The 13,990-nt window shown below is 39.7% G+C and overlaps 1 protein-coding gene across 4 annotated transcripts in view; it reads right to left on the bottom strand.

The window, feature by feature from the left end:
* Positions 1-13,990, bottom strand: part of TPK1 (thiamin pyrophosphokinase 1) — a 304,375-nt gene that overhangs the window by 11,096 nt on the left and 279,289 nt on the right. The gene's annotated exons all lie outside the window — the stretch shown is intronic.

Raw genomic sequence — 13,990 nt, 5'->3', positions numbered from 1 at the left:
AAAGAACATGATGGCTGCAATTGCCAAGAAAGGAAATATGTCCTCAAACAGCCTATTTTTTTAGCCTCATGGAGCTTCCATAAGGTTAATCTGTCTTTAGCCTAGAATGTTCCTTATCTTACCTGAAATTACTGTCACCTTGAAACATTTGTAATTCTTCATTATTTATCAGTGTCTGGGGCACACTGTAGGAGAAACATTCCCATCAACATCTAAGAAAGATACATTTCTGAATTATATTTTGAACTCAAAATTGAAGTGGCGAGACACTGGAAGAGGTTGCCTAGAGAAGTTGTGGATGTCTCACCCCTGGAAATGTTCAAAGCCAAGTTGGATGGTGTTTTGAGCAGCCTGGTCTAGTGGGAAGTGTCCCTGCCCACAGCAGTGGGGTTGAAACAAGACGAACTTTAAGGTCACTTTCAAGCCAAACTGTTCTATGATTCTATGAAATATGATTGTATCTTATTTGACAATCTTATTGATTGTTTTTGCCATCCTGGCCATTTGCTGTACTCAATATTTTCCACCCTTTCTTTTTGTTTGTTTGGTTTGGTTTTTTTTTTGTTTTGTAGTCACTTCACAAAAAAAATATGATACATAGCAGAATTTCATTGACATAAATTATTTCACTGATTGTTTAAAATCACTAGATGTGAAATCCTTTTTTATTTTGCAGATATGGAAAATTTTGGTGAAAGCAAAATTATCTCAGAAGAAAAGCAAACCTTAAATTACTATTACAGATTTCTGTTAGTTCTAGAAACAATGCTAGCAGCTTAAATTCCTCTTAAACTGACACCTTTCTTAAAAGTACTGAAAAGGATAAAAAAATAGCACTTTTTGCTGTACTATTCCAAACAAACTACAACACCCAGAAAACATCCCATCTCTGATGTCTATGTGATTAAAAAGTAAACAGAACTACCTAAGAACATAGTGACATATCTGAAGATTAATCCTCAGATATTTCAACCAGACTAGACACTTTATAATTAGCCAAATGCAGAAGTCTCAAAGCAAGTGAGCCCTACAGCTCTATTCCACCTCTTGGAAGATGTGAATATAGGCACATATTCTCCTTAATATCACAGCTTTGGAAGGATATTACTACATATCACTACAAGACATCCAGTGATGAGGAAGAAGTTGGTGTAACCCTGAGATAAGCCTCAGAACCCAGAGATGTCTCATGCAAGCTTTGAACCCAACATCAAGCCTGGTGATCTCTGAACAGATACATCTACTTTGTAATTTAAGGCATGGCCACCTACCAAAAGGTGTGTCTGTTCCAGAATAGGCAGCACTGCTCTTCTACAAACAGGCAGGCTTTTTTCAAGAACATCAAAATAAAATCTCATGTGTGCCCACTTCAAGGCAGCCTGAGACCAAGGGAAGCACTTCACCATGAAGCCCAAAATCAGCAAGAAAGTCTGATAAGAGCTTAGAGCTTACTGGAGGGTGGATTTAGAAAACACTGAGTTGAACACCAACATTTCCAGGAAGACCTGGAGAACCTTGCAAGTTCTGTACAGAACTGATATTGATGAGCCTTGCAGCACCAAGGTCAGGGCACAGCAAGAAGTTTGTCATGTCATGTGCAAGAGTGGAACCTGGATGATGCAGATTTTGAAGGGCTTATTTATAGCTGCTTAAGCATAAAAGAGATCAATAAAGTATCATGTTTAAAAGCTGTGAGCAAAAATGTAGTTATACAACTTCTAATATCACTGGCAGCCAGGGAAATAAATCTCTGCTGCTCTGAAAGGGTATCCATAAATAGCCATAGCTTTCTCCAGCAAAGCACAGGACCTTTAAGGAAGGCCAGAATACTGCAGGAAGCTCTTACTCAATTATACCTGAAGTTAGTCAGCCATGAAGGATGGCTTGCACAAGTCTCACAGAAAAACTATACTGGAAATGGACTGAGAGCTTTGAAAACAATGCTTCAGAACAGAAAAGTCCCTCAAATCTATCATTTTGGGAGAGGGAAGGAAAACTACCAAAGATTTAACAGTAGAAAAAACATGCCTTGGAAAGCTTGCCTTGCTGTAGCTGTCTAAACTCACTAAGTGCAGCTTTCTTAGCCTAACCTCTGCTGCCCACAGGTAAACACTCCTGTTAAGAAGTTTTGCTCCCTCTCTTGAATCATGGGCTTCAGAAGTCAGGGGATACTGAATGCAACGCTGTAATCTGTAGCACACAGAATGGACAACATCAGTGATGCAGTGCAATGAGCCATTTCCCCCTCCCTGCTGTGATTAATGGTGTGGACAGGAGGTCTGCTGGCCGGGCTCACACACGATTCTGGCCCTGGAGGCATGGCCTATATAAAGCACCCTGTGTATGCTTGCATGAGAGATTGGCAGGCAGAGGCAGCTCTGGGAGCCTTTGTTACTGTCCAGTTTACTCCTTCCTGAGCTCTTCCAGCTTGCACAATCTGTGTAGCCTCTGGGAAGGCAGCTTTAGAATTGGCTTACTTGATGGAAAAACTTGATGCATATGATGCAAAGTGATGTGACAGTGACTGACAGCTAGGGAAGAAGAGCAGGGGAAAATTGAGTTAAGTTGGGTATTGTGTGAAGAAGCAGAAGGGAGAAGGAAAAGAAGGAGAATTCCTCATTACCACAGGACGTGTACAGTGGGGGAGATAAGACTTGCTGGGTTTTATAATAATAATCACATTATTAAAGTCAGTTAAGTTGACACAAGTTTATGATGATATAAATAGTACTCCAGTGATTACTGGATGTTTTTCTTCAAAACTTAATCTTCCCCAAACAGAAAACAATTAATAAGTGTAGGAGGCTGACAGTGTACTCCCCTTTCACATTTGTGAACAGGCCATGTAATGTGAATAGAAACCCCAGGGTCTGGTCCTATCTGCACTTCCACTGATACACTGTGCTCCTCATGTGTATATTTAAGACGAGTCAGAACTTGCCTGCCAGCTTCTCATTTCCTTCTCTTATAGTGAAGTCAGTTGTAATTTTTAGTGAATGACGCAATTACACTGCCAGGTACCAGGCAAAAGTGCACTGATGCTTTAGTGCTTTTTGAGTTTGGGTCTGAAAACAGAAGAAAAGGCTATAATTGATTCTATCAGCATGGCAGGGCTTTTTTTGTATTGAAACAAAAGTTAAAACTCAGAGAAACTTCCTTCTACTAGAAAAATGAACTTGAAATGTAGAGTCTCTCACTTTTTGTCTTTAGGAGAGGTACATTCCCAAGAGACATCCTATCTTAGTTTATATCTTAGTTTATCTTCAGCAGACTCTTAGTTTTTGGACCACTGGCATGGAAAGCTGAAATTTTGGGGAAAAAGAAAAAGGGAGGGGCAGAAACTATAACAACTTGAAACTTGAAGACACTTGTGGCAAAACTAGAGATAGCAATTATATATCAAAGAGGAAAGGGGTTATTTGAACAAATCCCAACTGGCTCTTATTCTTAGTTATGAGTAAAAAGACCCTTTTCCAGAGCTCCAGAAGGCATGCTAGAAATCACTACTTGTTGCTGCTTTTTGGAAACTTTTGCAAGTGTCTCATAGGAATATGCCATGCTTGCATTCAGCCTAAAGGAACTCCCATCATTAGTAAACAGGTTATGCTGTGGTTTTCCTCCTGCTGCCCATATGCAAGCAGCTCAGCACAACAAAGTCATAGGCAATAAGGTTAGGAAATGACATGCACAGTAGTTGTCTGTCTGCCAATACAGAAACCTTTTCTTCCAGAACACAAACAAATGGTTTGGGGATTTTTTGTTTAAATCCCAATCTTCTACAGTTACTAATATCAGACCACATGCCACAGCACACTCATTTTGATGTAGCATTAATATCAGTATTTTAACAAATTCTGCGTGCAATCATAATGCACTAAAGCAAAACATCTCCTCAAAACCTTTTAATTGCTAAGGGGACTAATTTCAACATCTATCCCTCTGAAAATCCTAGAACTCTGTAATCCAGGGTCATCTCTGCAAAAGATCTGCAAGTCAAGATGGGTCATGACAGGTCAAACTTTGAATATATTTCCTGCTTTGGAAACACCTCGGGTGTCTCTCTATCATTCCTTAGGGATATGTACAAATTATGTACAAAATATGTACAAAATTATCCTTAGGGATATAGTACAAATCTTCAGGCCACTTGAGTACATTCACTACCATGTTCAGGGACAGCTGCAACTGCAAGACACATGCACACATCTTTAGTGTAAATTCATATCTAATTTGGACCTTATCTACTCAGCCTACTTCACTGCTCATTTCTTCAGGCTACAATTCAGAGGAGAACTAGATCATGTGCTTAACTCACACTTACCATAGAAACCTCAGCAACCCCCCTGTGTTGTATTGAATTGAAGCCCAAAGAACTCCTTTTAAAACTTCTGATCATATAAGATGATGGAAAAAAGACAGAGAAATTTGCAGCCTCTCAAAATAACATATGGACCCCACAGTGTCTTTAATTATGGATATAAAAAGCTTTACATTTTGGATTGCATACAGAACTTCAAAACCAAAACACCTTTGCTAAGAAAGATCTAGTGTTCAAAAAGTACTCAGTCTTGACACTATATGAGCTCCTTCATTTTTGTTGCAACTTCATTATGAAGGAGGAAAGTTCCTTAACTTGTTTAACACATTAAACCAAAATAGGGTTGGTCTGACCCTAATGGCAATGAGCTGATTCTAGGAACACATGAAAGTTCCTTGCTACTTTTCAAGAAATAGTACTAGCAAGAGTTATCTTTTCCCCAATTTCTCAAACAAATACCTCTTTTCTATCCATCCTCTGCAAAATGAGAGATGTATGCTTAGAAATTCATCCTATGAAGTGTTTAAGACATTCTGATGGCCACAATTTATCAACATAAATTACTGTACTTCACAGCAACGCTCCTGTCATAAGAAAACACCATGTGCCCTAAATTGCCTGCTGCCCTCTCCAATAATCAGCCTACTTTTTAAGATCTAGAGATTTGCTGATAAAGGACACTTCAGTGCATACAGCGACAAAAAAAAATTGAGTTTCATACACATCACTGGAAATGTCCACACACTGCTCTATTAATCTTTAGATTGGGGTCATTTTTCTCTTGAGATGTGGTAATAGATTACTTCAAGAGAAAATGGGGAAGAGCCCCCAGACAGGGGCCTACTGAATACTAAGCAAGTTCTCCTCCTTCTATTTTGGTCTAATCCTAAAATATATCTAATGACCAAAGCTGCTGTTAACTCTGTACCAACCAAACTGATGCAGGAGCACATGATGTTTATAGTGTCATCAGCCTGCCCCTGCATCTCCTCAAGCACCCTGTGCTCCTCTTCTCTCCCTGATCAAAACACATTTTGCTGGTTCCAGCGTCATCACTCACCTGCCCAAGAGCTCCTGAAATCCCATACCCAACCTGCTTTGCAGTTCTTTTTTTTTTATTTTCTCTGGGAAATAAAAAACCTACTCTCTTCTGGATAAGCACTCTGATCACCTGTCTTTTCTCCTGTGGCGATTCAGTCTCTAAGTTACAGTATATAGCAAAGACTTTCTCTATCTCATTCCTCAATCCCTCTGGGTGAGTCCTCTGCAAGGTACCAGACATTGAGCCCCATATTTAATGTTCTTTTGTTTCAGGACATTTAAAACTGCATGAGGAAAAACATACATGAAAGTGCCTGGGAGTAAATTATGAAGGGAAGTGCGTCATCTTCTTCAGCACCTAAAAATCAGTCTTGATTTTTATAGTATTCTTCCCACGTGTGAAAATTGTGATTACCAGCAGCATAGGAAATGCCCACCACTGTCTTTAGAGGCACACTTCTCCATTCACAAAACAGAAATCAGTGGAGTGCCCTTTGTGCAAATCACAGAACAGTGTGAGTTGGAAGGGCCCCAGATGGATCAATCAAGTCCAGCTCCTAACTGAATGGCCCATAAGGGGATTGAGCCCATCACCTTGGCATTAATTGCATCATGCTTGCACCAAATGACCAAGAGCAAGGGTATTGTGCCTTTGCTCCTGAGGGTACAGTCCTGCATCCTTGGAGGATCCCTGCTGGATTCCTTCTCTCACTATTTCATTCTGCAGCCAAGGAGATGGTCCACCAGGATGGAAGAAAAGCACACTGGGCTTCACCACTCCTACTCAGCTGAACTGCCTGTGGGGCTGTGGCTAAAGGCATAAACTAGTGCCAAGCTGTTTATGCTAAAGGCATAAAGCTGTTTATGCTAAAGGCATAAAGCAGTGCCAAGCTGCTGGCATCCAACCTGCCTTCTGAGATGGCTCAGGGACCCCTGCACAGGGAAGGACAAGTCAGTGACACCACTGCTTGGCATCTCTGCAGTTCCTCTGGTATGTTTGCACCTCCAGGGAGCCTCAAAATGAAGCTCTTCTGATCTATTTCTGCCTGCTCATGGTAACCTCAGAATGCCTCCTCCTGTGTAACAGGAAATGCACTGGCCATGCGGAGATTAAAGGGCTCTGGATTTCCCCTGCATCTTCCTCCTTCTAAGAAATCAATCAAGATTTTCTGTTATTGCCCACACAGGTTTCCCAGGACACACACCTTTTAAATGATGAAAATGTCTTTAAAGTTTTAGGCTCTGCATTATCAGCTAAGAAAATCTATGAAAAGGGTGAACACATTTTGAGTTTTTTGGGCCAATGCAGACTGGACTTTATTGAGAGAGAAGAAAGGTATTTCTATGAGGAGCAAGTTAAAGTATTACCAGGTATGCCCATATATAATGGGACTGTATAACACCAACCATTTCTAATATATTCTCTATTGGTCCTACTCTGTTTCAATCTTGAACCCCAAAATGTCACTTGTCCTGTTAGAGACTGTTACAGACCCTCTGTGATATTGATGGCATCTGCTTCACACAGCCAACAAGCCCCCAACATCACAAGACAGCTTTAGAAGGGGAGATGTTCTCACTATACTTTATCACAAACAATGCAAACTTTTGCCTCTCCACACTCTGAGAACATCACCCCAATTTCACAGCAAGGATGACTTGCTCACTCCTACTGTTTAGATGCTACACACCTTATTTTGCATAACCTTCTCCCTCCTTTTCACAGCTTGTGCCAGTCTCATAATTTCATGGAGGAAAAAGAACTTTGCTTCTTGGGAGAAGCTGCACAAATGAATAATAGAAGTCCATACTCTAAGCACCTTGCAAAAATAGACACTGAGAAAGATCCAGCACATATTGGTCCTACTTGGATGCTAAACCACAGGCAAAGCAGTTTTTGGCTGGCAGCAGTGATGTTGAGCGTCTGCACACAACCCTTTGAGCATCAACTTTGAAAGTTTTTTTTTCACTAAGTGGGTCATAATTTTTGTTCCCAAGTCACTGCTCAGAGAGAAAGAAAAAATCACTGGGGCATCCAGTGACATTATGGGGGATAGGATGAAGGTAAAATGACAGTGCTTATTTCTTCATTAAAGCAAAGCATCTGCCACTTTGTTAATATTCCAGTATGCCCTGCTCCCAGAGAACTGTGAAGGCAGCAATGATTAAAGGCAGCTCCCATTGGGGAAAATGCATGTTACACTGACCTCAAAAGTGTAATTCAAAATTTATGCTGCTGAATGGTCTACACTCTAATCTGAGGAACCATCTGTGTAGATGTAGGTACAGTACATGCACAGTCTCAGGAGAGGCACCCTGGACTTATTGTCAGCGTGACAGGGAACAAAAGATGACGGACCACTGCCAACCCCTCTTGCCTAAAAAAAAAATTTGAGTGAAGCTTATGACCCAGGAGGTAAAAGGTTACTGAACCTGGTCCTCAGAGAGGCCACTGCCCTGACCCATCAGCTGTAATTGCTTAAAGAAGCCACCACAGGCTGCTCAGGGCCGTTTTGCTGTAAATAGGCAGCTGTGAACACAGGAGACTACCGTGGCTTCCTGCCAAAAATCTGCATTTTAATAACTTTGTAATTGCATATTTTTGCAATCTGTTGACTCTGACTTATTTTAAGAACATCCAAAGAGTAAAACAGTATCACCACCAGATTTTCTGGTACTTCAAATTTCACAATGAAGTTTGCATCAACTCAGTAATTACTGTGAATAATTAATAATAAAGGTTATAATGATGTGACACATTCTAGTGAATCCCTGAAATTTAGGATGTTGAAGTGATAAAAACAAAATAAAAATTAAATTCAATAGTAAATATTAGAAGAAAAATAATTAAATTCCATAATTATAAAAACAGATTGCAAATCCAGCCTGGGTGATGGTGTTGCTATCAAGCTTATGTAATTTCATTAGAAGTGATTTGCTTTAAAGATGAAAAATAATTTTAGCAAAAATGGCTGTGATCCTGCAAATGCCAGCATCCACAGGCTTATTCATGCATGTGAATAGGCTAATGCACAATGGGACCACTTGTGTGGAACTGTTTGCAAGACTGAGGCTCTAGTCAGAGTTTGCACAACAAAACACTTAAAAAAAATATCCATCTTAATAAAAATAATGTGGAATTAAGTCCACTTTTACTTGGTTGTGCTTTTCAGATTAGTGCTATGAACATTATATTTGTACAGGATATGGAAGAAGTTTCAAATTATCCAAGTCCCTTTGCTTAAAGAAACAGAGTCAAACATGTTCTGGCTCACCTTAGCTCACTGTACCTTTTCCATCCAATATTCTGAAACCATGATCCCTACAGCAGACTTCCAGGGAGGGCCACAAGACACCTAGCAGTATTTCTTTCATGTACTTACAGGCTGAAATTAAAATTAAATCTATAGCTTCCAAGACTAGAAGCTATGTAAGGAACCTCCTCATAATAAAGCAGACAGGTAATTATAACTTAGAGTGTACATCTCCAAAGGTTGGTCAGGCTGAATGCAATCTGACTGGCTCCTTTTCTTCCCTAATCCTGAAAAGTAGCAACAAATGCCCCCAGTGGGTCAATTTGCCCCAGTATATCCTGGGAAGGACAGTGAAAGGCTGCCAGAGCTATGATTAGCTACACCAGTTCAGCCAAAGAGGTGTTGGGCTTTTTGTTGCCATCCTTCCCTCCGCCCCCGAGTTGTCATTCCTTGTCCTTAGAGCTTATTTCCTCAGTAAAGGTGTGTCTGCTAGCAAGAGAGAGAAAGTGCTGGGTGACAGATCCTGGTGACAGATTTGCCACATATAATGATATACAGATGTGATTTTCATTCTGATTTGCAAAAGGAAATGCAGTGTTTTTACCTAATTCTGAAGAATGTAAGAAACGCAAGGATTTTTTTTTTACCCTGAATACTTAGCAATACTTTTCTTGAAAGCTTAATGCAATGATTTCTTTGTTTTCTCATTAATTTTCTTCCACAGCCACTACATGTACCTCAGCTCTCCAGTTTGAAACAGTATCATGTAGCCCCAATGAATGCACCAGAGAGTGAATGAAGTATTCAGAGAGAATAAACTAGAGTTGCAAGTACACGGGTCACTAAATACAGAAGAATAAACATAAGATCCTAGAAGGAGGGCAGCCATCGTAGATGAGACAGATTTATGATACATGTGGAATGCAAACTCCCCTCACCTTCCCAATGCCACAACTTGTCTAGTGGCAAGGGAAACACAGCAGTTGTTTCATCCCCTTGTCAGCTCCAAGAAGCAACCTGAAGAGCTTTATTCACTTAGAAATGAAAAGTAATACACACTGAAAGACCATACTTGAAATGTTCTCCATCACTCACTCACTATGAAACCTTCATCACCAGGCAGCAACTGCAGCACTTTCTAGCAGGGGCCTCCAGTGGCTGCTTCAAGGCTCAGCAATGCCATAGGAGGAAAGTAACACTTAATTTTACTTCTTTATTGGTGGGTGGGAGGGATGGGAATGTAACAAATGACCCCTGACATAAGGCATTTCATGGAGAATTGACCAGTTGGGATTAATGGCCCTTGGCTGAATCTGGGCTATAAAATTTTTCAGCCAGCCATTAATTTTCAGGAAATGTTCTATCCCTCAGCCATTATTACTTAAATAAAAACATATATTGTGTATATGGTCAAATCAAATTACCTCTAGAATTTTGTCAAGCACAGATAAGGGTGTAAATTTACTGTGTTATTAGGGTTTTCCTTTTATGCTCAGATAACTATAGTTTGGTAGTGGGAATGACTCTTATAACATGCTTGGGGAAAACACCCTTCCTTTGTCCTTGTGTAAAGTGATCACATTAGGGATTAGAAGCTGGGATTAGAAGCTGGGATAACTAATTTAAAAAAAAATCATCATCAATTACCTCAATTTTTTCTGTTATGATCATGAAGAAAAGCAGTGTACATATACTCGCAGATGTTCACCGTAATTACACTCGATATGTATATTTATCACACAAAAATATATACAGTACATCAAACACATGGAAGGTGGTGTGGCATTTTTGCAGTGAATTTGGGCTGAATATATTAATTATGCACATGAAAGCTGTAATTGCATAGTGCAGATCATCCTAAAGAAAGGCTAATAAAACTTTCCCACCACACACAGGAAACTGCACAGTGCAGGAGCACCAATTTATGAAAAGGAATTTAGCAAACTTTTATGGAAGCTATTGCTTGCAAGACTGAGTCTGTACTTCAGCTGCCATTGGTGAGGCCATACAGTGATTTGAGAAGGAAGAAGACTATCACCAATAAAATTTTAGAAGCCTTTATAAATGACTGATAATAGATTTTCTGTACAAGTGCCTTAACTTGAAAATGTCAGGGTAAGGTCTGGACCTATGACAGGTATACAGTCCAGTATAGTTAGTATTAATGTATTATTTTACCAATAGAGAGAAGGAATTTATAAGCTTACAAAGCATCTACATAGGGCCAAGGATGACCCACAGATACATGACTTTAAAATCTTGAATGCTTTTTATGTATACAGAAGTGATGTTCTCATCTGGAGATGTTTTACCTTTATGAGCTGCTCTGTTTTCCTCCCAGAGAGCCCAGCACAGTGTGCCTCAGGCTGTATCCTTAGGGGTGGCCTCACTGAGGACACAACAGAGGTGGACTGGTTTTGAGGTGACAAAGCTAAGAAAGGAGTGCAGAAGCTCCAGTCACCCCAGCAGCAATGGGGGACTAACGCCATTCCCTGTCTTTGAGGGGCAGCAGGGCTGGACATCCAGCCCCGTGGTGTCCCTCAGTGCCTGAGGCTGATGGGACCTCTGCAGTGCATGCCAGTCACCCCAACACCCCTGAGGGGAGGCACTGGGTTCTGCACTATTTTTACAATGCCACTTGCAGAAAATGAAGGACATTCTAAATCCACACAACGGAAGGACAAATACCAATCTTATTTATTCTAAAATGTGCACTACTTCATGTCAGCTTGTGGGCATGCAGTCCCTGGCCCTTGCTCCTCACCTCCCTGCATCAGTGCTGAGCATCCTGGAACCCTCAATATGGTGCCCTTGAGGTACTCTGACCATTCCTCTTCCCTCTCACACCCAGCCTTTGGTCTTCCCCTTGCCTCCTGGGAGGGCTGGCAAGTGTAGCCATGATATTTTCTGAAAAAATCCTTTCCTTAGGATTTTTTTCTCCTGAGAAGCTGAGAGGCCTCAGGAACAAAATGTAAACAATGGTTATCTGCTGCTGTGGAATGCAACAGGTGAATCCATGATTGGTCTCATGTGGTTGTTTCTAATGAATGGCCAATCACAGTCCAGCTGTCTGGACTGTCTCAGTCAGTCACAAGCCTTTGTTATCATTCCTTTTCTATTCTTAGCTAGCCTTCTGATGAAATCCTTTCTTCTATTCTTTCAGTATAGTTTTAATATAATATATATCATAAAATAATAAATCAAGCCTTCTGAAACATGGAGTTAATATTCTCGTCTCTTCCCTCATCCTAAGACCCCTGCGAACGCTGTCACAGGCAAGCTCTTGCCTCATCCAGTTACCACATTCAGCCACCTCACACTCCCTTCCCCACACCATGAAGTGCTTTGTCTTTTAGCAAAATAACAACATGAATCTTCCAAGCTACTCAGCACCTGCAGTTTGTCAAGTGAGAAGGAAGTCTGCCCAAAGCATGTGCAGACAGGGCTGTTCTAGAAAGAGTTTCAGCTTTCCAAATCATTTGCTATTCCTAATGCCTTCCACAGTGGTCTGCCTCATGCCTTGTTGGTTCTGTAGATTGCAGAAAGACTTCCAAGCAGTGTGATATTAAATGCTCTAAAAGATGACAAAACCAGGACGGGGCCCAGTGTAATGTGAGCTTTAAGCTAATACACAATCAGTGAAATAATGACTTTTACTGCCTCTGCACTTCATGGCAACATTTGAAACAAAGGAAAATTAAGCTTGCATGTTCTGATTCACCTTGGCCTTCTTCAGTCTTGTACTTAATGTAGTTACTGATATGCAAACCAATTTTATCAAGTCTCGAGAGATTATTCTGGCTGGTACTAATGACTGAGCTAAAAAAAATCAGGTTTGATCAGACTCTGATGCTGAAGAACTGCACATTCAGCTCTAAATTTGTATTTCCTGGCACTTACTGCCCATTTTCTGTGAACTCATACAGCTGAAAAAAAAGTGCTTTGTAAGGACACAAGTCTGGACAAAATTTACTCTCAAATCCTGTCCATATGAGAAGACAGCCAAGATTTTCTTTCCTTTTTCACACTTTGTACTGAAATGAAACTTTTTTACCATACTGCATTAACCCATAAGAGAATTAGAAAGCAAATATTAATTTCTGCCATAAAAGCAATGAGCAACTATAGCAAATATTTTATATTGTAATTTCTGTAATCAATACTATAAAAGTTGGTGAAAAATGCACCACCACCTTAAAACACACTGAAACCTGTAATGAAGTTTAATAGTAATCATAATGTTTAATTCACCAAATGGATGGAGCATAAGAGATCATCCACTGTGAAAAATACAATTCAAACATTCTTAGAACCCTAGAATAATGCAAAACCAATAGAAAATAAAAGTATATTTATATGCCAGAGATTGAAGTTCTTTTCTGAGTAGAGAAAAGGCAGGAAGACTCCATGAGGTGATATTGCCATGTTCTCTCGGTGTACAAACAACTTAAAAACCAATTAGGTAAGAAGATTCATACTTTGCTTTTTTTCCCCCCCACAAACCAGTATGTCTTATCAGCATTACAAAGAAAGGTATCACCTAGGAGACAGAGCAAACAGCAATGCTGTTTAAATTAATTCTCCTTTTAAATTTTTAAAAGGAAACTGTTTTCCCTAGCTGTAACCCTTGGCTAATGCAAATCCACTTGCTTCTGTTGCTTCATTCTCCTTGCTTTATTTTCCTATGTCATTCAATATATTCAATTTGTTTTGTAAGACTGAGAGCCTTTAGAAGCAGGTATTATGTATATGCTATATGTTCATAGAATACTTCTTTAAGCCTTTTTTATAGCTTCTAAACAAGCTTCAAAGCCTTGTTTGTAGTCACAGCAATGACTGAAAAATGAAATTTCATCAGCTCAGAAATATAATCCATGAGATGCAACATAGATAGGTATCCAAGTAGATAATTTGATTTTAGAAGTAAAAATCCAATACTTCCAAAAACTTTAGTAGATTTTTTAGTAATTTGTGCTACAACTAAACAAACTAGAATGGATTAAGGGGTGATATTTCCAGGACTTTTGGATATTTTTATCTGTAATGGTTGTTAAACATGGTTAGCAGAGGGAATTTGTTAAGTATTTCTGAAAAATCAGGACACTTAGTACAAGGCTTAATTTTGGCTTGTAAACGTTTTGGTCACAGTGGCATAGAAAATGCATAGTTAGGGGAAAAATATCTAATACCTTTTTCAATTTAAAACCATGGTACTATTATTCTCCATTTCAGCCTCCAAATTCTACTCCAAATTCCTTATGCACATGAAAAATAACACCAGACACTGAGAAGCAATTACCAGCTTCTGTGTGATGAGTCCTTTATGCTTGTAATTAATGTGTTTTAGCTTAACAGCAAAACAAATCTGAAATTAGCA

Source organism: Agelaius phoeniceus, chromosome 1 (assembly GCF_051311805.1).
Source record: "Agelaius phoeniceus isolate bAgePho1 chromosome 1, bAgePho1.hap1, whole genome shotgun sequence".
NCBI classification, from domain to species: Eukaryota; Metazoa; Chordata; class Aves; order Passeriformes; family Icteridae; genus Agelaius; species Agelaius phoeniceus.
The sequence above is the reverse complement of the archived record's forward strand: the minus strand, read 5'-3'. Positions and strand labels throughout refer to the sequence as shown.